Raw genomic sequence first — 27,199 nt, 5'->3', positions numbered from 1 at the left:
GGGTTCGCTCTTTATTGCACACTTCAAAAAAGCATGGCTAACCAAAAACAAAACAGACCATGATTTTCAAATGTCATTGCTAAATGGCCACAGGTCATCTTTGTCTTGCAATCTATCCAGCCGTGAAACAGGAACAAAATATCTTTAATAGGATTTTTTGTTTGTTTTTGTTTTGTTTTGCTATTACAACGTTGCAGTGAATATCCTTCTTCATAGGGGAAATTCTTATCAGTAGAATTTTGTGACATTTAACATGTGGGTCTTGTCTTTTCTTTTCTTTGTTAAGTTACCACTGATATATACTCTTATGAAGGTTTCACATGAAAAACGATGGTTACTACACTTGCCGGTATTATCAAGTCCCTCTGACACCCCCGTTGCAGTCACTGTCCTTCAGTGCAGTAAGATGCCTCGGAGTCCCTATTTGCCTTCGCTGTGCTACATTGTCTTCCCTGTGACCCGACACACACCATGTGCACTAATCATGATACCCCAACAATCCGCTGCTCGTTCCCTCCTCACCCACCCTCCCCTTTGGTAACTGCTAGTCCCTTCTTGGAGTCTGTGAGTCTGCTGCTGTTTTGTTCCTTCAGTTTTGCTTTGTTCTTAGACTCCACAACTGAGGGAAATCATTTGGCACTTGTCTTTCTCCGCCTGGCTTATTTCACTGAGCATAATACCCTCCAGTTCCATCCATGTTCTTACAAATAGGATTTGGTTTCTTCTTATGGCTGAATAGTATTCCATTGTGTATATGTACCACATCTTCTTTATCCATTCATCTGCTGATGGACGCAGGTTGCTTCCATATCTTGGCAATTGTAAATAGTGCTGCAATAAACATAGGGGTTCATCTGTCTTTTTGAATCTGAGATCTTGCTTTCATTGGGTAAATTCCTAGGAGTGGAATTCCTAGGGTCAAATGATATTTCTATTTTGAGTTTTTTGAGGAACCTCCATACTGCTTTCCACAACGGTGGAACTAGCTTACATTCCCACCAGCAGTGCAGGAGGGCTCCCCTTTCTCTGCATCCTCACCAGCATTTGTTGTTCTTTTCTATGTTGGCCATGCTGACTGGTGTGAGATGATTATCTCAATGTGGTTTTAATTTGCATTTGCCTGATAATTAGTGATGTGGAGCATCTTTTCATGTGCCTGTTGGCCATCTGAATTTCTTCTTTGGAGAAGTGTCTGTTCATATCCTCTGCCCATTTTTTAATGAGGTTATTTGTTTTTTGGTTGTTGAGGCGTGTGAGTTCTTTATATACTTTGGATGTTAACCCCTTGTCAGATATGTCATTTATGAATATATTCTCCCACACTGTAGGATGCCTTTTTGTTCTGTTGATGTGTCCTTTGCTGTACAGCAGCTTTTTACAATGATGTAGTCCCATTTATTCATTTTTGCTTTTGTTTCCCTTGCTCGAGGAGGTGCGTTCAGGAAAAAGTTGCTCATGTTTATATTCAAGAGATTTTTGACTATGTTTTCTTCTACGAGTTTTATGGTTTCATGACTTACATTCAGGTCTTTGATCCATTTCTAATTTACTTTTGTGGATGGGGTTAGACAGTGATCCAGTTTCATTCTCCTACCTGTAACTGTCCAGTTTTGCCAGCACCATCTGTTGAAGAGACTGTCATTTCCCCATTGTATGTCCATGGCTCCTTTATCAAATATTAATTGGCCATATGTGTTTGGGTTAATGTTTGGAGTCTCTATTCTGTTCCACTGGTCTGTGGCTCTGTTCTTGTGCCAGTACCAAATTGTCTTGATTACTGTGGCTTTGTAGTAGAGCTTGAAGTTGGAGAGCATAATCCCCACAGCTTTATTCTTCCTTCTCAGGATTGCTTTGGCTATTCAGGGTATTTTGTGGTTCCATATGAATTTTAGAACTATTTGCTCTAGTTCACTGAAGAATGCTGTTGGTATTTTGATAGGGATTGAGTTGAATCTGTAGATTGCTTTAGGCAGGATGGCCATCCTGACAGCTTTAATTCTTCCTAGCCATGAGCACAGGATGTGTTTCCATTTATTGGTATCTTCTTTAATTTCTCTCATGAGTGTCTTCTGGTTTTCAGAATATCGGTGTTTGACTTCCTTAGTTAGGGTTATTCCTAGGTATTTTATTCTTTTTGATGCAATTGTGGATGAAACTGTTTTCCTGATTTCCTTTAATAGGATTTTATACGCTGCATATTCCTGTCTGAGAGACTAAACCAAAATGAGTTGATTGTAATTGGTGGGGTACTTTCCTTGCTAGATTAATCTTTTGTAAAAAGGGAGAAAACTCTTGCCACATTAAAATAAAGGATTGAAAACCTCTTTAAGAAAGTATTTCCCCAAATCCCCTCAACTTCCATATGCTACAAAAAATTTGTTTGGGAAAGAGACCTTTCTAAGGTGGGATATTTTAAGAACCAGGCTGACACGTGTATCTTTTATACTTTCAGAAGCTCAGGTGGTCCTTCGCTTTATGGAGGACCCTATTTAGCACCGAGAAAGCTGAATCGGCATGACCCAGATCTGCAGAGACCCACTCCAGTGCCCCTCTTCTTAAGGAGAACCAGCGAATCTGGTGAGTATGTGCGTGACAGTGGCCTGTGCATTTCACGAGCCACTTAGCAGAAAATGACATTGTTCACGTTGACCATGTGCTGTAGGTGTTTGGGGGCTATGTGACCAGGGATTCCCTGGTGCAACCAGCCGGACCTGTAAAATCCATTCAGTTCTGAGCCGGGGCTGGGCTGGGGGCAATTCAGTCGGTCCATGGAGGTTTTGTGAACATGAACTACAGAGAGTCTGATGCAAAATGTTAACGGGGTAAAAGGAAATGCTTGACTGAGTTGTCCAGAGTTCATTCTCTGCCCATCCCTCCTCCCGGCCCGCTGCACATCTTCACCTGTGCCATCTCCAGAACAGTCCTGGAAGGAAGATGCTTTTCTGGGCACAGCACAGCTTCATGTGGTTAGTAAATGTGGGTGCATCTGTATGTGAATTCAGGCAGCACAGGGGGCCCGGAGGAAGCAGCGACTGCTGGGTCGAGGCTAGGAGTTAATGTCACAGTATGGTCACAATCCGTTGGAAAACCCACAACACCCAGACTTTTAGAGGTGGAAGGACCTTCCTTCCAGGGCAGAAGTTCCTTCACCCGTGTTCCCTGGGGGACAGTCAGCGGGCTTCTGCACAGAAGCACCCAGGGATGACATCACAGAGTTCTGTGTGGCAGGCGGGGCTGCCTCGGCATGGGTGTCTGACTTGCCCTGCGAAGGACAAGGTGTGGGTAATGGTAATAGTCTCTGTAGCAGGGCTGTACTTGCTGGAGTTGTGGTGATGTCTAAGAATGTCCCCCCAGACCCCATCTGGTCCCTGAGCTCCTGTCTAGCAGGCTCGACCCCTGGAATTCCAAGTTCCCGTCTGCATTGTCCCATTTTAGCAAGACCCCTGCCTGTCACTCTAACGAGAAGCCTGACCCTCAATGTCTGGCCCCCTCAGCACCTGCGAGCGTCCCCCATCCACACCTCAGGTGAAGTGTGATCACCAGGCATCCTGCTTGGTCCCCATAGCTGGAATCCCCCCACCCTAATGTCCTGTGGCTTGTTTTCTACCCACACACAGGTGCTCTGGGCACCTTGTCCTCGCCACACTCGGGCTTGAGCTGCATCGGCGCTGAGGTGTCCTCCCTGTCGCCCAAGCCCCCGGTGGAATCTGGTTTTGCCGTGTTAATGGATGTCTGGCTCTGGGTGTTTCCCTTCTGCTACTACTAGTTGTAATCGTCCTGGTTGTACTAGTCAGTTCTGTACTACTGGTCGGCATCCAGTGTAATCGCCGTTGTGTTTGCAGCATTCGTATTCATGCTGGTATCACAGTGGTCCCCAGTCTCGCCCACGTGGAGGGTCGGGGGTGCTGTCCGCACCTTCCATGGATGGGCTCCTGGAATCCTCTCGGGGACTTCGTGGTGGTACGTCCTGTCCCTGAGAGGCTGAGTAACCCGGCCAAGATCACATAGCCGGGAGGGGGTCTAGGTCACATTCCCAGGCGTTGTACCTTCTGTACATTACCAGGCTTAGCAGATGAGCAGATAAAAAGGTACTTTCCAGAAAAACAGAGAAAAAGGAGGCATTCTCGTAGTCCCTGAAATATTCTCCAACATCAGGGTTTCAGCATGAGGTCTGTGAATGTCTGGGCAGAAATGGGGTGAGAAATAACCTCAGAAGACACGCACCTTCAAGATGACAGGTGGTGTGTGTGTGTGTGTCTATGCCGGCAACCTTTCCAGGAACTGGGTCCAGAGTTTTGTTAGCCATGAAGGAGATCTTTGAATCCAAGGATCCTGACAAACCATTGAGAAAATGGTTCAGCCAAACAGCTGCTCTCCGTGTCTCCGCAGCCGAGGAGATGCTCGGGAAAGCTGTCCTCACTGGGGTGGACTCTCAGCCGAGCAGGATCTCAGTGCGCCTTTGAATGTCTCTTTTTCAGACCCAGACCTGTCTTGTGGCCGCCCCAACCCCGGGGAGGCTTGGAGCCTGTGCACAAACTGCATAAACACCTGTTTGCCGCACGAAGCGGCCGATGTGTGCAGGCAGCCCACACTTCTCCCCCGCCAACCGCCCTGCTCCATGCACACATCGGGCAGTGCCCTGGCCAGCATGCCTTGTCTTGTCGCCTTGAGGTTTGCTACGACTTGCTCTCGGTTTCCTGGGCGGCCATTCCTGAGGCAGGTTGCATGTTCCCGGGGCACAGAGCTCATGAGTCAATGCTTGTGTCTGTTTTTCCACCCCGGACAAGGTGGTCTGACCCGGAAGGCCCTCTGGGGAGCTTCATTTAAATACCAAAGTCCAGATGGCTCAATGACATATCGGGTGACAGGACCACATCTGAGCATTTCCAACTCTAACTGCACCTGTTACTGAGGCTTGGCTTTACGCATGTACATTAGCCTGGAATCGTTAGCTGACATGCACTTATGTGTACAAAAGACAGCCATGCACACATATATGTACATATATAAGCCTACATGCTCCCACACATGCATACACTCACCACATACACACACACACACACGTACTTACACAAAGAGACACACACACATGTATACTAATATCTTTTACAAACTACCAAATATGGACAATTTGTCTCAATGTATTTCAGAATATATACTATGCAAAACTTTCCCCCAGCAAGTGAGATTTAGAAAGTTTGCTCAGAGGAGAAGACAGGGTGTTAATAAGGCAGCAATTTATTATTGTGTGTCCCCCAAAGGGCCGGATTCTTGCATTTGGAGCCATTTTGAATATACTTCCTTCCCTTCTTTCCTTCAGACCCCTGCCCACAACTTCCTGGGATGGGAGAAACTTGCCTTTAGGAATCACACACCCAGAATCATGTTTCACCAAATAGCTGGGCAGCGTGTGGCTAGGCAAGTGGACACATCAAAGTCGCATAGGGCAGCAGAGGTGGACTTATTTTATTCTCACTTTTGGGTTCGTTTTTATTGCATTTTAGCAGAGTGAATTTTTCAATCTGTGGACCTTTAAGTTTGACCTCATGGTCAAGGTGTTTACAAATACAGGGCATTTTGAACCTCATGGAAGGGGCACTAAATGTGGGCGGATTTCACAATCGAGTAACAGCTGTAAACTTCCTGGCAGCCGCTGGGAGCTCCCCCAGGCTAGAACCCTTGCAGTGGGATCAGCTGTCACTCATGGGTCACACACTCACGGAAACAAGTCCAAAGTCTGCCAGGTAGACCAGCAGGGTGGAGGCCCGGAAGGTGCTGGTGTTGAACTAGAGTCTGGAGGCAGCCTGCTGGCAGGACCCCTTCCCGTTCGAGGGAGGTCAGTCTTTAGTCTCTTAAGGCCGTCAACGGGTTAGACAAGGGCCACCCACCTTGCGGCGTGCAAAGCCCTTTACTCAGAGTCCGCCAATTTCAATGCTAAATATATAATCCAAAAGGCATCTTTGCAGAAACATCCAGAATAATGTTTGACCACATATCTGGGCACCCTGGCCCAGCCAACTGACAATACAATTACTATCATAGACCTACCCCTCCCCATGCAGGGAGGGACACATGACAAAATGAGCAGAGACTTGGCCGGTAGCAAGAGCCAGTGAGTTAACAGTACAAGCTCACAGAAAATTCACTGTGTGGCTTCCACACCCGCCAGAGCTAAGCCCCATTAAGCAAATATTACTTGCCAAGGGAAATGCCTGAATTGGTAAACTTCCCACATCTTCCTGCCTCATTGACCTGGCATTTTATAGTTGCTCTAAGGTACAAACATCACTGCCTGCTCTTTATCCTAATGGACCCATGCCCAGCCTTCTGCACAAAATCTGAAAAACAACACGTGGTGCGCTGGTGCATTTTGTGGGGAAGAATGTTTTTTATCCGTGGGTTCCTTTTGTGGAAACAGTGCCAGAGGTCAAAGACCACCCCCGGGGCTTCTCCAAATTTAGGGTGCACACAGTTCCCTGGGGAATCTTATCAATGTGAAGACACTGATTCCACAGGATTGGGGGGAGGCTGAGATTTCTGCCTTTGTAATAAACTACCAGGTGAGGTTGATGCCTCATCCGTGGGCCACATTCTGAGCCCACCAGGACAGAAACACGACATAGCATAAGCTCATCAACTCGTACCTGCTTGTAAAGCAGACCCACAAAACCATTCATCACGCCGCCCTCAATAGTGTTAACTGGACATTGTTTAGAGGCCACAAAAGTCCTGCCTGTGCAGAACAATTTCCATGCATTAGTCTTGAAGGGGATGCATGGAAGGTGTGGTGCATTGTGTGGGCTCACGGTCAAATTTCAAGAAGGAAAAATAATGAGATCAGGATTTTCAGGGTGCTACATGGCACTCTGTCTTTGTTTATGTGGCCATGGCCAACCAATCACCCCAGCACTGAGTCCATATACCTGGTGCTGATGGCCTAAGACCTGTGCAGTGTACCCCAGTTTCTATTTATCTAGATTCCACAATGATGCACGTGATAAATTAGTTATCATTTCATGACCACCAAGTGGCCCCATAGCCATGACTGCAAACCTAAAAGAACAAGTTTTCCTGTTCCTTCAAGCCGCTCTTTTGGGGGTGTTTTGTGTGAGCCGTCCCAGAAAACAAATATCCATCCTCCATGTCTCAGACGAAGGAAATGGCAAATAAATGCCAGCAGAGTTGCGTGATAGCATACAACTTACAGGCTGAAATGCTTGTGATAAAAAAAATTAAGACAGAAGTTGGTACGCCTGTGTAGAGAGTGCGGCCATGCACGTGTGCAAAGAGATCTGTGTTTCACGGGAGGGCCTCAGCGGCAGGCTCAGGTGCATGGACGTGCTGGGGCATGTGTGCACAGGGACAGTCTCTGGTGGGGCTGGGACGTGGCTGATGGAAACACCCAGGGCGTCACAGTGGGTGGGAGACTGTGCTGTGATTTCTGATGGCTCCGGAAGTCTCTGGCTGTCTATGTTAACGACTAGGATGCTAAGGAAACTCAGGGGCCCCTTGCGGGGATCCAGCTGGGTCCTTGTCCAAACATCTGCACGTTATTCAGGGTAAAAAGCAAGGTGAGAACCCTGTGTGCCCTGCCGTGGGCACACTCCCTGCTCGCCCTGTATGTTCCGGGTCCCATCACTCACATTCCTGTCCAAGAGCGGCATGCAGAAAGGACTCTCCCAGCCCCTGATTGGCGCTCAGTCACTGAGAAGGTCAGGGGTGAGCTTCAAAATGAGGGTGACTATAGAGAAAAAAGCTCCTGTGGTCCGAGACCTCACTGAGTACCCGTGGCTGCATTCAGCCCTTCCCACACTCTGCTGAGGACGCAATAATGGATCTCCCGTCTCACAGCTTGAGGACTGAAGTTTAGAAAATTCACTAAGTTATCAGGTCAAGGCCCCTCCACTGGGTAGGGCTACATTTTTTTTTCTACCTGAAAAATGCCAGCGTCATCCTGCACAGTCCCCTAGACACGGGCTACAGGAATGACAAGCCTAAACCTCCAGTTTGCGTGGCAGAATCGACACGGTGTCTGCAGAGGACCTCCAGGCCTCCTCCCCCTCCCTTCCTGGGCTGTACCTCCTTGTGCATTTCATAGACGTGCTCGTCCATCAGGGGCGTCTGGGTGCCAGGTGCTGCCCTGGTTCTTTCAGACACGCCAGAGCATCGCCGTGGGGTTAGGCTCCAGTCACCGCATGTGTAGCTGGCTTGACAGATCACCTTCATGGGCTGGTTTCCTTCCTGTGTCACCTCCCCACGCTCCTGCTGAGGCCCCAGTCACCCCCACCCCGCCTTCAGTCCTCACCCCAGGGTCTGCTTCCCAGAGAAGCACAATTGAAAATCCTGACTCAGCTACAGGAAGGACCCATGTATGCACCTAGGATGGATTACGAGGCAGGAAAGCTGCAGGGAGAGGCTGTTGTGTTTGTCCAGGGAGGGATGACAGCATCTGGGACCAGACAGGGCACACGGGGGGCATCGCAGCAAGCAGGCAGACCGGGGGCTTCCTGATGAAGGGCGTGAATAGATGGACAGAACTGATGTGGCTACGCGAGCTTCTCTTTTCTTCACTGAGGCCATTGCTTTGATCTTTTCCTACGCCGTGAATCCTTTCTCAGATTATTCTGCTCTTTTTCTCTCCCTCACCTTCCCTTTTGCAGCACTTCCATCTCCATCTGGCTCATCAACATTGTTACAGAATTTAATTCAACTCAAGGCTTTCGTGGAACACATGGCAGGTGTTAGACACTGAGTCAGGTGCCAGGGAGACAGACACGAGTACTTCCCGTCCAAGGTGTGATAAGCATACCGAGCACATGATCAGGAAACAGTATAAAGTTGCACCCAGTGTGTCTCATGTGAAGACCAGTTTGGGAAAATAAAACGTGTGAATCTTTCCAGAGTAGTGTTTCTAAATCCCTGTCTTTGTTATAAAATTCAGTGGGTGTACATCCCTATTTATCCCTCCTGACGGGTAAATGCGTACCTGCAGAAACAAACACAGAAACGATGGATAATTCCCTTCTAATTAACGGGAAGTTGACTGTTTTGCAATGTGCGCCTCCTAGAGAATAAGGTCGTCGCCAGAAGCATTGCACAAGGCATAACACCTTTGTTTACTTAGCACGTTCTGACTTTGAAGGGATTGTACAGTTGACCTCATTTGTCTAATAACGGCATCGCGCGCGCCCAGAACCCCCAGTGTGCAGTTGCCCTCTCTGCCGACTATGCGACCCCGTGCTGGAAACCTTTCTCCAAGGATGCACCCAGCTTGTCCTTTCGCTTCTACTCTCCTTCCCTCCATCCCATTTCTGGGCACTGTTGTTTTAGGGCTTCTGTGCCTGCTCCACATAGTCCTGACGTAGCAATAAGGCTTCCTGTGCCCTGCAGATACCTCCCTCACCCCCACCCCTGCTCAGACTCTAAACCCTCCGTCCTAATTACTCAGAAGATGGCTCAGCCACTTCCATAATCTCCTTTGCTTTTAATCCACATGGGATGGGATACAAGCAGTGACCTTGAAGGACAGACCTGACTGTAAAACCACGCAGGTGCAGCAGGTCAAAACACCGGACAAGCATGTGTCTGGGTAGCGCTGCCTGAGCGTGACGGATGTCTCAGAAAGCCATTAAAAATGTGTAAAAACCCAATGTCATCCGAAAGCCCAGATTTTCTGCCTCTGGCCTGGGTCAAGCCAGTAAAGAGAAGCAATGTTTGGCTGATGACATCTGTTCCCACTCCACCCACTGGATCATCACGGCTAAGTGAGTTATTGTAAAAGCCTTCAGACTGTTAACCCTCACGGCCCCGTGGAAAAGCGAGTGTCCTGCCATCATCTGCGCCTGCTGGGTGACCTGTGGTCAGCTCAAAGCCCCGCCGGGCACTACTGCCTCCGGCCTTGCCGGTCTGTGGCTCCACGACCCTCACATGTGGCTCTGCCGATTTTAGAACCCATCTGTCATCTCGGGGTGTTTTTCCGACACGATCAGATACCAGTTATCAGAGGCAGTGAGGTGAAGGGTCAGTGGCAGCTCCTGTCAGAGGGAGGGGTGTTCCTCGTTGCCCCTGAGCTGTGCTGGAGGCAGCTTGGGGCTCAGAATGCGTCCCAGGTGCTCTGAGAAAGGGCCGGGCTGACGGTACTGGGCAAATGAGCCCGTAGGTGGGAGAGTGTTTCTGTAAAAGAGGCCTGGGAAATACATGAGACAAGCTGTGCCGTAGATGGTCCGGTGGGCCAGGCACGCGTGTCAGAAAAGCACAGAGGGCCGGCTGTGGGTGATTCCCAACAGCGTGTGAGCAAAATGGGCTCCATGTTTATCAAAGGTGGATGCATTCTGCATGCCAAACATTGAAATTAGTCTTGCGAAGAGCAAGGATTGAATCCAGTTCAAAGAAAATGGGATTGGGGGTAAAATATTACAGAAAATACTACTGAAAAGTTCCAGAAAGCATAAAGCAATCCTTTTAAAAAATAGCTTTATGGGAATGTATCAAACAATGTGTGTGTGTGAATGTGAGTGCACATCTGTTTACGTGTATGTGTGTTTACGTGTATGCATGTGCAAGCCTGTGTACATGCTGAGCTTTATTGTGTGGTTGGAGGGACGCAGACAGGCAGAGCAATCACAGGGGTTTCTGGGGAGCTGTTCAATGCTCTAATTCTAACAGAAAGTTCATGTGACTCATAAATGTCATTTTACATATAATCCCAAAATCTGTATCACCGTGTGCTCTGTCCACAGTCACACAGTCAGTATGAGTCTCCTTTGTCTCTGAGCACATCTGATGTATGATCTCAGGACACGAAGACAATATGTGGTAGTCTGTTCATACTGTCACACCCAATACCATGGCCAGGGAGGCTTAAACAGTGGACATTCATTTGCTCCCGGTCCTGGAGGCTGAACGTCCAAGAGGAATGTGCCAGCAGGTAGGGTTCCTGTGCGGGCCTCTCTCTGGCTTGCAAATGGATGCCTTCTGACAGACATCAGACAGACAGACAGGGAGCTGCACTTCTGTCTGATAAGGACACTAATCCCATCCAATCAGGGCCTCGAATGAATGACCTCGTTAGCTTTACCTCCTTGGGGCCCTACCTCCAAATGCAGCCACGCTGGGGGTACAGCTTCAGCACCCCGATCCGGGCTGTCGGGGGGGACACACCAGTCCATAGCAGCAAGGCTGGAATGCCCCCAGCAAGATCGTCAGTGGACACCCTCGAAGGTCACCCTGAGGAAGATCCCCGAGAGAAAACCCACACAGTGCACCCCCTGGGCTTCAGACTCCACCCCCTCAGGACCCACAAGAAAAGTAAACTTTATTAATAAAAAGGTTGCCTGTTGTCCAGGAATGAATTAGCCCCAGTAATGGCCCTTGCTGGGGTTTTCCTTCCTTCCTTGTACGTAACAGGAGGACACCTGAGAGAAAAGGCCGTTTGCCTTGATTTTGGGGTGATTGGCTCTTTTTTATTGGGTTTCACTCTATAACAGCCTCATTATGCTCTACATTTCATCACTGCTATCATGATCAATATCAACATACACCTCATATAAAATAGGTAAGTTTTATCATTTGCAAGTCATGTTCCTCATCTTTTTATCATCGTTATCATTTAAAAACACTCTTTCTCTTGTTTAAGTCATTTGATCCCATTTTGAATCATTTTTATCCAAGTGAGCCATGCAGAGGTGAAATTAATAGTGCTACAGGGCATATAAATAGTACTCCAGGGTGGACAGATGACATCCCCCAAAACACCCACGCCCTCGTCCCTGGCTTCTGTGAATATGTGACTTTACAGGGCATAACCTTGAAAGGACATAGCCTCTTTACCAGTTATCATCCCAGTTTGATGGGTTTGGGGCGCTGTGTCCCCCTGAAACAGACATTTAGGGCTAAATGATGTACGTCCCTAATGCAGTGTATGGTTTATTGTTCTTCTGTAGACACGCAGTCAGCTGGAGGCATCCCCTCCCTTCATGCCCAGTGTGAGCTCCGGAACGACCTCTCTTAGTCACCTTGCGTCTCCATCTAGCAGGCAGGCCCTTGATAAATGATTGCTGGCCAGTGAAGGGAGTATGCGGGGGACCTGGCACCGTGCCTGCGTCAACACGGCTGGGACCTACTCCAGTGAGGAGTCCAGGCGACGGTTTGCATTGCAATTAAACATCCGCCTCCTGGTGGGATTCCTACAGTGAGAATGCAATTTCTGTGTCCACAGTTCCCAGGTCCATGCTCACAGAAGAGGATGCGCAGCCAGACCCTTCCCAGCCCAACAAGGGGCACTTGATCTTGGAGCTGCTCTGACCTTGGAAGGGGTCACACAGCAAAATAGATCATTTGAATTTTCGTTTATACACAGGGTATGAATGCCAGTTTTAAAGAAGGTTTTCCTGCCTGCTTCCTTTCCAATTCTAAGAGCTTGTGATAAAGTCTGGAAGCTGCAGGGATGCAGGCCTTTTTTGAACAGGGCTGTAGATTGCAAGGGACCCTCTCCAACACCATACACATTAGCGATTTCAGCAAATCATGGAAACTACTAAGACGCTTCACAGTGCCGCGTCCCCAGCAAAACTCAGAACAGAGCTTTTGAGACAAATGAAAGGCAGAGAGAGATACTAGCCCGTTTGATGCCAGAAGATCAGGATTGATGATTTGATGAAGAGGGTGAGGTGAAGGTCCACGCTGACCTTTCCTTGGTCTAGGTTGAGGTCATCGCTCCGCATTTATAAGGACCACGCATCCCATCCCTTCTAAAGCTCCCAGCAAGTGTACAGCACACGGCTGTTGTCTCCACTCTACAGACGAGGAAACAGGACCATCGTGCCAAGTATCCCCAAGAAGACCAAGCAGCAAAGCTACCTGTCCGATGCCAAAGCCCATCCCTTCTCCACGACTCCAGAACATTCTGCCGCCTGCTTCTCACAGCCAGTGGAGAAACAGCATTGCCCGTGGTTGAAGCATGCTGTTCAAGGGGTCGCCACAGATGGGGCAATGAAACATCCGTTTTTAAAAGTATGTATGTGGGACGAGATCGAGAAAGAGATGTAAGGATTGGAGCTGAGTTTTAATTAACGTCTTGCCTCTGAGACCCACCAGGGCAGCCTTTCTGGCACCGCCTGGTACCCGGGGAATTGGGCTGCTCTGCAAGCTGGCTTTGAAGGCAACTGAACCTTCAGGCTGTGAGGCCAAGCTGAGAAATGGGATTGCATTATCTTTGCAAAGCTGTAGCGCAGTCAGACACTGCAAAACATGAAAGCAGCCCTCTGCTGACGGAAAATCCCCAAGAATGACACGCTAGGCTTCTCCATCTCCGGTGCCCCCAAGGCTGTGAGATTTCCACGTCATCCCCCGCTCTCCTTTCTCCAAACACAGAGGCAAAGGAATTCATTAAGGGAAGGGAGAAGGAAGCAGTTGCTTCTGTGGGAACAAAAATGTGAGGCCAGAGGTTGATCTCCCACTAATCAGAAGTGCTGGATTATTTCCAGCGTCCACCTCCGTCCGTTCTCAGTCAAGGTTCTTGAGAATTTTCCCAGGGGCTCCTCAAAACCATAATACCGTGTGGTCCCCCAGCCAGCCATTTCTCAGCCCCAAAAGTGTTGGGTGGATTTTTCTGGTCCTGAAACTGGACATGGTCACCAGTCAGGGCTCTTATCCTGCGGTTTCCGATTTTCAGTTCGACAGCTTTAGAGATATTTGCATCTTCATCTTCCGTGGACTCTTGGCTTGTTCTGTCTTTTGGAGATTGTGAATAATGCTGCTGTGTGTGCAGGTGTGCAGGTATCTCAGAGCTGGCTGGGAGAGGCAGGAAGGACCCTCGCCCAGGGCCTCTGGGGGGGAGCATGGTGCTGGGACACCGTGACTGTGATTATCTAGCCTCCAGAATGGACAAAGAATAAATTTCTGTTGTTCTGCTCACTAAATTTGTGGCAATTTGTCATGGTGGCCACAGGAAACAAATAGGCTGCCCTTTCTATGTCCGTGTGTGGAAGGAGCTGATGTGTATTATGAGCTGCAGGGTCCTTACAGCACCCCCCACCCCACCCGGGGTCCTCCTAGAAGAAGGGATAGTTAGTTGGCTTACTGTGAAACACCAGAAGCCGAGTTGTTTCTTGAATTAGTTGCGTCTTCCCAGGGGTATGTCGGGTAAGGATCTCCTGTAAGAAGGCCTGCCCATTAAATCCCCGAGATGTGGCAAGCAGCACCCCCTGCCCTGCCCCAGAGCAGACAGATGACCTCTCTCAGTGATTCCACCTGCTGCTTCAAAGAAAGATGTAAATGTCCTGTGGGGGAACCTGAGGTCTGTAGTATGGTTTCCATTCCTGTCCGAGGTCTGCATGCGTCTGGACGTAGGTCCTCAGGGCATCAAACTTGAGTCTCAGGTTGAGGGTCGGGCAGGTGTAGCCATGATGTTCTGATGGACGTTCCCAGCCCCAGAAAACAGAACCAGCCTTGAGGGGGCGTGCTGCTCACCGTGGTGATGAGGACCCGTGGCCTCCTTAACTGTTAGGAGAAAAACCGCAGAGCCTAGCCCGTTGGGAGACCCCCACAGAATATCCATGCACAGCAGCTGAATCACAGGTCCATGGCTTCCTTTCCTCTTTTGTTTTAACTTTGGATTTAATGTCGTGAAAGTTGATGTGGACACAAACATATATATATAATGTATATATGCATATATATGGTTTGGATATATATCTATATTATATATATACTATACGTATCTCACATGTATAGAAATATATATAAAATGTATATATAGTTGGGATAAATATTTAGTTGTTTACGTACATGCATAGAGTAGACATCTAAACATCTATATTTATATGTGTACATATATACATTTGCACACACAGTTTGTACACACACACCACTCAACGTAGCCCAGCCTACTAGAGCATGCAGCTAGATGGAAAGAGTCAACAGTGGTTTTATGTTATGTAATATTGCATTTTTCAAACTCTAATATATTACAAATGACTTACATGAATAAAAGAATAAAAATCAGAAAGAACAAACGATTCACTCATAATTCGTTTCAAATCCTCAGATGTAGGAGTTTAACATAAAGGATGACTACAATTAGAGGTGTCATGATATGAAAATGGATAGGGGAATTTGCTTTAAGCCTGTCTGGGAACATAGACTGAAAGGTGCAGTATTCGTGTTTGCTATGGATTCGGGGAAATCTGTGAATAATCCGCAAATGACCCCCAGAAAAAGATACACAAAAAACAAACACCTTCTCATGAATGGAATGGCTTTTCTGACAGATGTAGCGGATTAGGATGACAATGTACTACATCGGGCATCGCTTTATTGGGATTTTGGTAATGACTTTCACACAGGCTATAAACTTTAGACACAGAATAAATTGAGGTCCGCTGATGCATGCACTTTGGGTTGAATGCACCCCTGATGAGAAAACAGGCATCATAATCCTAAGAGAAGGATTCTGGATACATATGCAGGTGCCGCTCTATCTGCTGGTGTTAAATCGTTAATTCATGTTTAGGGGCTGAACTGTGTCCTCCCAAAGTCTTATGTTGACACCCTCAACCCCAGGACCAGAAAGGGGCTGTATTTGGTCTTTAAAGAGGTGACTTAGGTACAGTGATGTCATAGGCTGGGCCCAGATCCCATGTGACTGGTGACCTTAGAGGAAAAGGAGATGAGAACATAGCAGGCACAGAGGGATGACCCCGTGAGGACCCAAGGAGGAGACAGCGTCCGCACACCCAGGGGGGAGGTTCAGGAGGACCAGCCCTGCCCACACCTGGACCTTGGGGTCCAGCCTGCAGGGCGGGGGACATAAATGTGTGTTGTTCAAGGTGCTTTATTATGGCAGCCCTAGGAAACTCACACATCGTGGCTTTCCAAGGAAACCATTTTACAAATTTTCGCGATGATAAACCATACAGCAATTTGTGGGATATGCCAGTAGATTTCCATGTCTGGCCAATAAATAACCCAATGAGATTCACATTTGAAAAATTGAATTAAGTGGCATACATTTAAAAGATCCTGTATTACACTGGACGATAAGATCCACTGTCATACATCTGGCCTTAAATCTCCACACACACGTATTCAGCATTTAACCATCTTGCGAACCACACTCCCCACAGCAAGCTAAATTGGTAGTGATAAACAGAAAGCAGCCGTTATCAGTAACCCAACAGCAAGCACCGTGATACATTAGTAACAAGCTGCATGGAATATCCACAATGACCAGAAACCCACCTTCCCGAAACTGGGAATTCCAGCGGCCCCCTCGCGTGCGGGCTCAGACAGGGCCTGGGTTTTCTCCAAGGCCCAATCCCCGAGGCTGCTCTCTCCCCACAAGCCAGCTCGGAAGGAGGCCTGCAGACAGGTGGGCAGGGCGAGATGGGGAGTCAGGCCTGGGCAGCATCAGACACCAGACTGAAAGCGGGGGGACTTGGTGCCAGTGTGGCGGGGAACCACATAGCCCAGAAACAGGGGACTGCCTGGGCAGATCCTCCTCCCCATCAAGGAGGTATCAACTGTCTGGTTTGGGGGGACATCCGCCATCTGCTTTTAGGGGACACAATTCAGCCATAACAGCTTCTGACCCATGCATGCTTCCAGGAGGCTGCAGTGAGGCAGGAGCCCCCATCCCTGCCTTTCAAAGCACGGTCAGGCGGCTCTGATGGGACATGGCGGGCTCCTCTGGGCACCTGCTTCTGAGAGCCTGTGCTCATCTGATGGGACATGGCGGGCTCCCCTGGGCACCTGCTTCTGAGAACCTGTGTTCACCTGGGAGCAGGTTTACACCCCTGGTGGGTGGGCTGAGCTGCAGGTGGGAGTGCTGTGCCCAGCCAGGCCCTGGGGTACCAGCTGTATGAACTTCACGCTCGGTCCTGACGTGGTGAGAGGACAGAAGCCCTGGCCTTTCTGAAGGTGGGCAGTGCAACCCCACAGACACACCTTGTGGCTTCCATCAGCTGTGGCGCCGACACCTTAAAGGTGCAGCACAGACCTTTGTGGGCTGGAGGACCCAGCCTCACATGGCACCTGCCCGGGGCAAAGGTGAACCCGGACCATGGCTCAGCATTCTGTGATGCCAGCTTTTGTGTGAGAATCCGGGAGGGAAAAGGCATGTACTGGTTAAAGCCTGAGCTTCTGGCCTTCCCTTCTTTTCTTTTATTTCTTTATTATCTTATTTTATTATGCTTGGTAACAGCTTTATTGAGATGTAATTTGCATTCTGCACAATTCACTCGCTTACGATGTTTAATTCAGTGGCTTCTGGTGTGTCCATGGAATCGTGCAAACATCACCAGAGTACATTTTTCAATATTTATGTCACCCAAAATGAAACATCATACCCCTTAGCTGTCACTTGCCACCCCTCCCAGCCTAACAGCCATGAATTCGTGTTCTGTCTGGGATCTGCCTGTTCTGGGCATTTCCTGTGAACAGATCCCACCCATGTGTCCCTGTGTGTCTGCGTCTCTCCCTGAGCACCGCGGGGTCAGGTCCATCCCACTGTGCATGTACCAGGGCTCCCCAGCTCTTCAGGGCTGAGTAATATTCCCCTTGTTGCATGGACCACATCATGTGCATCCATCCATCCGTGGACACTGGGTTGTTGTTTCCACTCACACAAACCTGCAATCTTGTTTCTCCTGGGTATATACACATACACAGCTAGGAGTGGAGTTGGCGGGGGGGCATCACATAGAAATTCTGTGTTCAAAACTTTGAGGAACTGCTGGGTTGCTTCTGAAGTGGCTGTACCATTCTATGCCCCCAGCAGCCTGTGTGAGGGTCTGACTCCCACCCGCGTCCTTGTCAACGCTTATTACTATCTGACCTTTAGATTCTAGCCATTAAAGTGGGTGGTTTTTTTTTTTTTTTCTTGCATTTCCCAAATGACTAATGTTGAACATTTTATCATATGCTGATTGGCTGTTTCTGTATCTTCTTTGGAGTATTATCTCTTTAGATCTTCTGCCCCTTTTTCAAAGCTGTTTTTTTTTTAAATCATTAATGAGTTACAACAATTCCTTAGAGCATCTAGATACATGTCCTTTATCAAATATATGACTTACAAAAATAATTTGCTTTATTTTTAGGAAACTACCAAGTGAAATGAGGAGGGATTTTTTTTTTTCATTTATTTTTTGCTTTGTTTTACCTTACGGGAAGGTTCAAATGCCAAGCAGAAAGAATATAAGTGGAACTGAAAAATCCCATGGTCTGGGGCTAAGGGGGTGGAAGATAATGTGTCATAAGATCTGAAAGCTCCTTTAGTTATTCCTGCCATTCACCAGTTTTCAGGGATCAGCATCTTTGACTGCATGTTTTATATAATCTGATTTTTATTGCTATACACAGAAGATAACGTATATTGCAATGCTGACCATCCCAAGTCAAACATTATGGTACGGATGTAATAAAACAGGTACTCTTGCTGAAACATGGATTTTGCTTTCCAAGCCTTTAAAAAATCCTAATGAATCTGCCCAATGCCCTGATTTCCTTATGATATGTTTACAAAACGTATTAACTGCATCCCTGGCCTAATCCTAAATGACCTTCATCAGTGTCTTTCAGTTGCAAAACAGAGAAAGGTTCAGTCGGCTACGATGAACACAGCTGTCTGTGTTAGCAAGAAGCTCTCTGACCAAACCAGATGCTCACCCTTCAAGATCGACACTAATCATTTTGGAATCTTTTGCCGCGGGGGTAGGACTGTACCTGACAAGCCAATTACTCCATTAGCCGTGGAAGGCCGCTCACTTCCCTATTGCATTTTGCGTCTCATCATTTGAGCCACACTGTTACACGTTCAGACAATGGCATGGATTTTTAGGTATTCCTGGATCATTAAGGTTTAAACAAAAATGTCCTAGGTACTCATATTCTAAAACATTTCTAAGGGACATGCAGTGTGTATCGCTCCTTGCAAAATCCATCATGCAGCCAATGTTCTGTCTTGAGCCGGTGTTGCACAGCTGACCCGTGTATTGACCAACTCCGTGACCGCCGACATTCGTCGGTGTGTGTGCAGGGACAGCATAGTGGATCAACAGCAAGAGCTACTGGACAAGGGATTCTATCCAGGACTTCCCAATCCCCTGGTATCAGCCTTGTGGACTGTTTTTGTGTATCACATCCAGCAGCGGTAATGCCTGTGTTTCCAGGATCTTCCCACAGCGACATTGTGAAGCTCCATTTTTCTCTTGGCAGAATGCATAAAACCCATTCCGCTCTGGGCATTTGACCAGGAATTCATTCCCTTCTGGAAGCAAAAGCCTGCTTTTTTGTTTGTTAGAATGCAATTGATCTTTTTGGAGTCTTGCTTGCCCAAAGGCTCCTGCCTTCCTCTCCTGCAAAGGACCCCCACCTCTAAAACTACCACCCATCCAATGGGAGGAAGGGACCTGCCCATCCTAAAAGGGCGTCCATTTCTTATACAGATAAACAGTATTGAACTGGGACTGGGTCACGTTGCTAGCAACGTTCACGGCGGTTTAATCCTTCCCAGCTACGGCACCAGAATTCTTCCTAAATATGGCACCAAAACCCATCTCTGTTCATGGTAGTTTGACATCAAATTGAGGTTTTGGAATAATATCCAAAGTTGTCTTTCTTCTTTTTTTAATGAATGACCAGCATTCAAGACTACTGATACAAAACCGGTTCCTGGCTTGTCAGGGGCTCACTTTCTGCTGGGAAGCATTCTTAATCGTATTCTCGCGGGAAACCTAATAGCAGTTAGTTGGCTCCAGTTTGGGAGAAAACAAAGGAAATGAGGCCAGAAATAGAGCTGGGGATGGGCGCCTCACAGCTGCCAATGCCAAGCCTCCTCATAAAATCAGAGGTTACGTCCCTCTCCCAGGGTTGTCATCTCCTGCTTAGCTGTGTCCTCATTTAAAGTTCTTACTTCAAGTTGTAGGATGACAGATGGGACAATTCCCTACAGGTCATCTAGTCTAGGACTCCTCATGTCGCTAAAGGGGAGGAAGGGGCAGGTGCCTGACCTCCCGTCAGACACACACCGGGTTTGGTTTGGGTTTGGGTTTTCGTTTTGGTGGTACCACACGGGCTTTTGGATGGTGCCACCTGTGTCTAGTCCTCCATGACATTTTCAGTTCTATCTTTCAATCGGATGCTTTTTGGTTTATTGCTCTAATCATTTTACAGGCCTGGCTAGGACATCCAGTGTGATGTGGAACTGGACTGGTGAGGGCAGGCACCTTTCCTTGCTTCCAGCTCTCGTAGGGAAAGCTTTCAGTCTCCCCAGAATGAAGGAACCCCTCTCAGTTCCCCCGATCGCCGAAGGTCCCACATGGGTATTGAATTTTGTCAAGGGCTTCTTAGGCATTTATCAAAACGATCCTATGGGTTTTTCTTCGGTACACTGACTGTCAAATGATGATCGTGCCCTAGATGCCCGCCAGCAACCACACTTGCTCAGCGTCCGTCATCCTTTTAACCCGCTTTCCAGATTTCTTGTGTTCCTATTTTGTTGAGCATTTTTGCGTCTGTATCCACAAAGGACACCCATCCGTCGCGCGTGTTCTTGGAGTGTGTTTGTTTTCGCATCAAGTCTGGTAACAGAAAATGAATTCTAACGCATTTCGTCATGTTCCGTGTGCTTGGAGACAGTGTACAGAGTCAGTGTTACTTTTCCATTAAATATATGAAAGAATTCACCCACAGAACCATCTGGACTTGGTGTTTTCTTTTTGAAATGTTTTTAACTAACAAGTCAGTGGATTTAATAAACACAGGGCAATCAAGTTATCCATTTTCTTCTTGAGTTGAGTTTTGGTGGTATTTGAGGAATTGCTCTACTTGCATATAAACTGTTTAAGGTATAAACAGATCATTTGTTACTATTTTATTATCCTTTTAACTTCTGATAGGTCTGTTATGATGTCGCCTCTCGTGTTCCAGATATTTTTATTCCTTTCTCTCCATATTTTATTCATCTCTCTATCTCTAGCTCTCCTGTTTTTCTTGGTCTTCCTGGCTAGGAATTCATCAATCTTATTAATGTTTTCAGAGAACTAGCTTTGGGCTTTGTTCGTGTTCTCATTATGTTTCTCCTTTTTATTTCATTGGCTTCTCTCATCTTCCTGAGCTCTGTCTTCTGATTGCTTTGGATTTAATTTGCCTTTTTTTGTTGAATTTCCTAAGGTAGGATCGTGGATGATTGATCTAAGAATTCCCTTTTTCCCCTCTAACGTAAGCACTTAATGCTGAAAATTTTTCCCCAAATACTCATTTAGCTACACCCCAAAAATGTTGTGTGTGGTTTTTTTTTCCATTGAGTTAAAAATATTTTCTAATTTCCCTCAAGGTTTGGCCTTTGGTTGTTTGGAAGCATGTTTTCAATTTCCAAATATTTGGTCATGTCCTGGCTATTTTCCAATTACCAATTTGAAGGCCAATGCTCTCTTGGTCAAAGAATAAGTCTTGTGAGATTTAAATTCCACACATTATGTGAGGGTTGGCTTATGGTCCAGCAAATGGTCTGTCTTGGTGAACAATCCACATGTCCTTGTAAAGAATACGTTCTCTGCCGCGCCTGTGTGGAGCGTTCTGTAAATGTCAACTAGATCCTCTTTATTCTTGCCAACTTCCTATTTACTTATTCTGTTGATTTTTGAGAGAGGAGCGTGGAGGTCTCCAAGTATTTTTTTTCAATTCTTTTTCTGTTCACTGCTTGCTGTCTGAACATCAAATCTCTGTTACCAGCTCGGTGCACAATTCCTGTTTTTATGACTTCCTGGCAAATGGACCCTTTGTCATTATGTAATCTTCCTCTGTATCCTGGGTATTTTTCTTGTCTGATTATTAATCTAGCCTGTCCATGGTATGTCTTTGTCCATCCCTTGACATTGCATGTGTTTATATCTTTCCATTTATAGTGGGTTGCTTTTCCACAACAGATCATTGGGTCTTTCTTGACTTTTATCCAGTGGACAATCTTTGTCCTTGGTACGTTTACATCGTTTTCATCAAATCTCAGGGTGAAGTGTACAGAAAACGCAGATAGATAACAGAGCCCCCTAACTTCGCACCATGAGGGTCTCCCTTCTCCTGGTTTTTGTACCTAGAATGGGGCATCTGCTTAGCACTTTGGGTACCTGTGACACTGTCACCATGGCCATGTAACACCTCAGCCAGAGCTGGCCTCTGAATCTTTCTCCAAAAAGGAAAAAGAGATTTAAAAAAAACAGAACTTCCCCGTCTGTTCTGGCCCAAGGAGTCGTGTCCCCCAGGTATCTGATCAGGTGGGTGGGGCCTTTCCTGGTCTTTTCCAGAAATTCCTGGTGTCCCCGGGCTTGTGGCTGCATCTCCCCTGTCTCTGCTTCTGTCACCACATGGCACCTCCCTGTGTGTGTCTGTGTCCACATTTCTTACTTTAAAGACACCATCATTGGAACAAGGGCCTCTCTGTTCCTTAGAGGGCACCCTTCCAAATAAGGTCACATTCTGAGATTCCAGACGGACACGGATCTGGGGGGAGATGTTCAACCCAAGACAGTGAATTCTCCGAGTGTCGGCTTTCCACTTGATCTGGTGTCCTCGGCCGTTGCATTCTGCGTCTTGTCTAGTGTTTCTTGGCAAGTTGAAGAAAGAGGCTCTGTTAGGCTTCCTCCACCGTGGCCTGTCTCCACACCACAGCTTTCTCTCCAGGCCGGGCAGGCAGCTGTGCCAGCGAAAATGCCCACAGGGCAGTTTAATGAGACTCAGCGCATCCTCAGCACACAGCCTGGCGTTCCCATGCCAGGCGACCCACCTGCAGGCCAGCAGGGGATCCCAGCTGAACGGTGTGCTGCCCAGGGCGACCCTGGAGGTTCTCAGCTGCTGCAAAGCTCCCTGGCCCAGAGAACGTGGGGCATGTGCAGGACTGGCTCCGTGCACTGCTTCTCTCTACCCCTGGCCCTCCACACCCCTGGCTCAGATCCAGCCACCTGCAGTGCTGGCTCTGAGCACCTCCCACTGGGTCCTGACTCATGCAGCTCTCCCCAGAGGGTCCCGGGTGTCAGCACCGGGGCTGGCTGGCTGCACCACCAGGCTTGCCATTCCTGAGCTTGGGAAGGAAGCTGCTGAGAGCCATCAGTGCAGCAGGCAACACCCGGAGACCTGCACAAACCTCTCTTCCTCAAGCCCTGCGGGGTGGAAGGCGGATTCCCATGTGGTCTGCATCCTTGGGATTGATCATCCTGCATTATCCACGTGCACCCATGCAGTCGCATGAGCTCTTAAAAGCTTTCTGCTTCCTGCTGGAAGAAGAGAGGGTCAAGGGTTCAAAGAATGAGGTCCCTTAGACATCTCTCGCCCAGAGGCATCGCAAAACAGAGACATCTGCATGAATAAAACCAATGTTTCCTAATGTCTCTAATTGGATACTTGGAAGGCATTTCATTTTAAATCTGATTTACAAAAGTATATTTCTTCAGAGCTTAATTACACATGTGCTCACAGGATTTATGTTTGAAAGTTCTCTTTCTTTTTGTCCAAATATCCAGAAAATCAAAAACAAACAAACAGAGCTGCCTGCACAGCTTTGATGGTGTCAGCATCTAAATCAAGTCACTTGTTTGGTGCCAATTAGGGGGAGTTTGGCTTTAGTAGGAAAAAAAAAAAGGATTTTGGAAAAGAAGCTAGTTCTGGAGTCGCAAGATTAGCATCCGTTAAGGAGAAATAAATGCCTCACATTTGCTGCATGAAAATGGATGTTGTGGTGAGGTTAGTCTGTTTTTCTTTCCATGGATAAAAATGTAGTTTATCAAATAGGCATTTAGAAAGTGTGGGAATTAATAGTGACAACTTCAGGGAAGGCAGAAGGTTGTCGAATTACTATTTGTGACATCAAGTCAATATAGACAAGAATGGATCGCTATGCTTGTGGATTCTTTGTGAGGAAACATTTTAGATTGCATTTTTATAAATATTATATATAAATAATATATATAATATATATATATATATATATTATATTATATATATATATATAAAGAGTCAGTGCATGAATGTGCAGAATTCCTGCCAACTTCACAGTAGTAATAATCTCTACTGGGAGAAGTAAGGGCTAAGTGGGGGCTTTAAATACCTTAGACACACACACACACACACACACACACACACACACACACACCCATTCCTATCCTATCCATCCAAATAGCTTTTGTAACAGATTGTTAATATTTAATTTTCCCATAGGTACTGAGATACAGCAGATTTGAAACATCAAGATGAGATATATGCAAATGATCTTTGTAAATTTACGTCTCATTCTCATATGCAAATTTACAAAGCCAGAAAGAAAGATAGGAATTGGTTCCCTGACTCTTGATGGCACCCCCCTTTGAATATGTGAAAGAATCTAGACAATTTGCTAGAGATTTTGTTAAACGAGAGAGATTGTGCTGAGAACCTTTCTCCAATTTAGATGTTTTCTGAGTCAGTCAGCTATAACTTAAATTATGCCACATAACACATAATCCCATATATGCACTTATTTTTTACACCTGTGGGTCTGTTGGGTTGATCTATGCTGGGCTTGCCCAGACTAAGGTGAACCCAACACGAACCCAGAAATCACATCCGCGCCACATAATGTCATTATTTTGGAACGAGTGGTTTTTCCAGGTACGTTCCTGTGATGTTGGAATGTAGATGTACACAGGGCAAACCAAACCACCTTACAACACCTCTGCTGGCAGCAATTCTGTTGACCTGGTGTTGGCAAATCAGAATCAAAGTGCAAAGTCCTGGTGCAGGGAGGTGAGGTCCTTCCACCAGCTGGCAAAGTCATGAGGGAAAGAGGGATTGTGAGCAATTGATGCAATCCCCACCCTGTAGCTTCAGGCCTCATGAGAGGGGACTTCTTTTCCATTTCACCATTCCTGTCCTAGAACAACCCTCCCCGTTTGGTCGCTGCTGGTTTTAGGGAGGGAGAAAGGAAAGAAGATTGACACCCGTCACTCCATTTTCCCTTTGCTAATATAAACGTGGTCTATTGTTTCGTATTTGCATCAAGGAATCACAGAGTGGTTAAACCTTATTTTTGTATTTTCCTTCCCCACTTCTGGTTTTGAATCATATTGTATATCCTTATTCCTATAACCTCTGTGTATCCCAGCATATCTTTTACTTACTAATAGAATTTTTATGAACAGAGCTCCGTTAAATTAAAAATGCAGTTCTGACAGACACTTAGTTAGCATCAAGCAAATAAGACAGAGATGGCCATGAGCATACGAAGCCCTATGTAGATTTCCCCCATTACCATTTCCATATGCCGAGTCTCATTTTCACGAGTATGTTTCTGAGGTCTTATGTGCACTGTGCAGCTTCTCACAGGAAATGTTGTAATGGGGGGAAAAAGTCCGTATGTGAGGACATTTCATACCTGAGTTTGAAACTAAAGGAAGATGTGAAAGTCTCATTTGGTGATGTTCTTTCTCTTTATCCTCCATTTGTGCTTAAGAAAAATAGCACATTTTCACCCAGATTTCAAGGTGGAAGGTGAATTGCACGGTGTTATTAGCACCTAAGTGAGCAGACAGATGGTTTCTTTCTCATTCCTTGAACTCTCCCGTGGGGACAAGTCTGGCAATCCCCAATTATATTCTAAATTAAGCTGGGTACCCACCTCCTTCCGGGAGCTGTTGCATTGGGTGGGCAACAAGCCCACCAAACGTTTTCCATCACCAGTTTGCATAAGTAAATGAAGTTCTTGAATGCCACCTTCTAAAATTCATTCCGACACATTACAGCCCACAGCGTGCTCCCAGACCACGCACACTATCCCGACATTGAACGCTTTCCAGGCCCAGGGGTGCATCCAGAGCTTATCGCCCGTCTGCAGCCCGGCTTTTGTGCATTGTCACCATGACAGGGGGACAAGTCTAAGAAAAATATCTTAGAGAGCAGAGGTTGGCCACCGTGTGTTCCTCATATCATCCTCACCCTGCCGCCCCAGCAGGCATCAGCCACCCAGTGCCTTAGCCAAAACTGTGCCCCGTCATGGCCTGTATGCAACCAGCTCAGGTCACAGACCAGGCTGTTGTACCAACACAAAGCACAAGGGGCCACTAGGTTATTTCAGTGCCCAGGCACAGGAATAAAACCCAGGAAAACTTTTGTGGCGTGTGAATCAGGTTCCTAGGACTGCCACAACAATGCACCACAAACTGATGGGCTTAAGAAACAGGCATTTATCTTCTCCCAGCTCTGGAGACCCCAAGTCTGAGATCCAGACAGGACAGAGCCTTACACCCTCCAGACACTCTAGGGGACGCTCTGTTGCAGGTTGACCCACCAAGCTTCTGCTCCTTGGGCGTGTGGCTGCTTGGCTGCGGTCACCTGTACCCTCTTCTCCCAGTATCGCCCTTCTTATGAGGACACCAGTGTGTTGGGGTAGGGCTGCCATAGGACCTCATCTTGCATAATTAATTACACCTGCAGTGACCCTATTTCCAAATACGTTGACATTGTGAGGTACTGGGGACTAGGGCGTCAGCCTTATGGATTCAGCGGGGACACAGTCCAGCGCGTAACACCGCAGAGATCCAGAAACTTCTCCGGAGCCCCCTTTCCTCATCTAATTTTTGCTTGGGACTTTGCACAAGGGTGCTTATCGGCATCTCCAGCATTTCCTGTGTAGTATCTTCAGTCCCCTACTTGGATAGTAGCGAACAGAGGCAAAGCCTGTCCACATTTCAGAGTAATTGCCCCTCCATCACTGGGAAAGCCATCTTACAAATATTTGGCTTTTTTTTAAACATTCTGTTGCGTCCCACACCCGACTGCAGGAAGTGTGGGTACGCTTCATCTTCCCCACCCCAGTTCTGTGCAAACCCCGCCTGTGACGGGTTCCAGGACGTGATCCGGGTGGCAAGTGTGCGGCGCTCAAGAGGGCACAGAACCCAAACAGCAGGACAGAGGAGTCCCAAAGCCAGCTGCTCCTTGTTGCCCTTTGTATAAGGGCCACCATGACAAAGGATCTCAGACGGGACGGCTTGAACAACGCACATTTAATGTTCCCCTTCCTGGAGGCTGGGCTCCAAGACACAGGTGTGAGCAGGACTGAGAGCCCCCCTCCTGGGAGCGCAGACACACCTTCTCCGTGTCATCCAGGGTCGTCCCTCTGTGTGTGTCTAGGTCCTCATCTCTTCCTATAAGGACACCAGTCCTATGGGATCAGGACCCA

This window comes from Manis javanica, chromosome X (assembly GCF_040802235.1).
Source record: "Manis javanica isolate MJ-LG chromosome X, MJ_LKY, whole genome shotgun sequence".
Taxonomy (NCBI): Eukaryota; Metazoa; Chordata; class Mammalia; order Pholidota; family Manidae; genus Manis; species Manis javanica.
The sequence above is the reverse complement of the archived record's forward strand: the minus strand, read 5'-3'. Positions refer to the sequence as shown.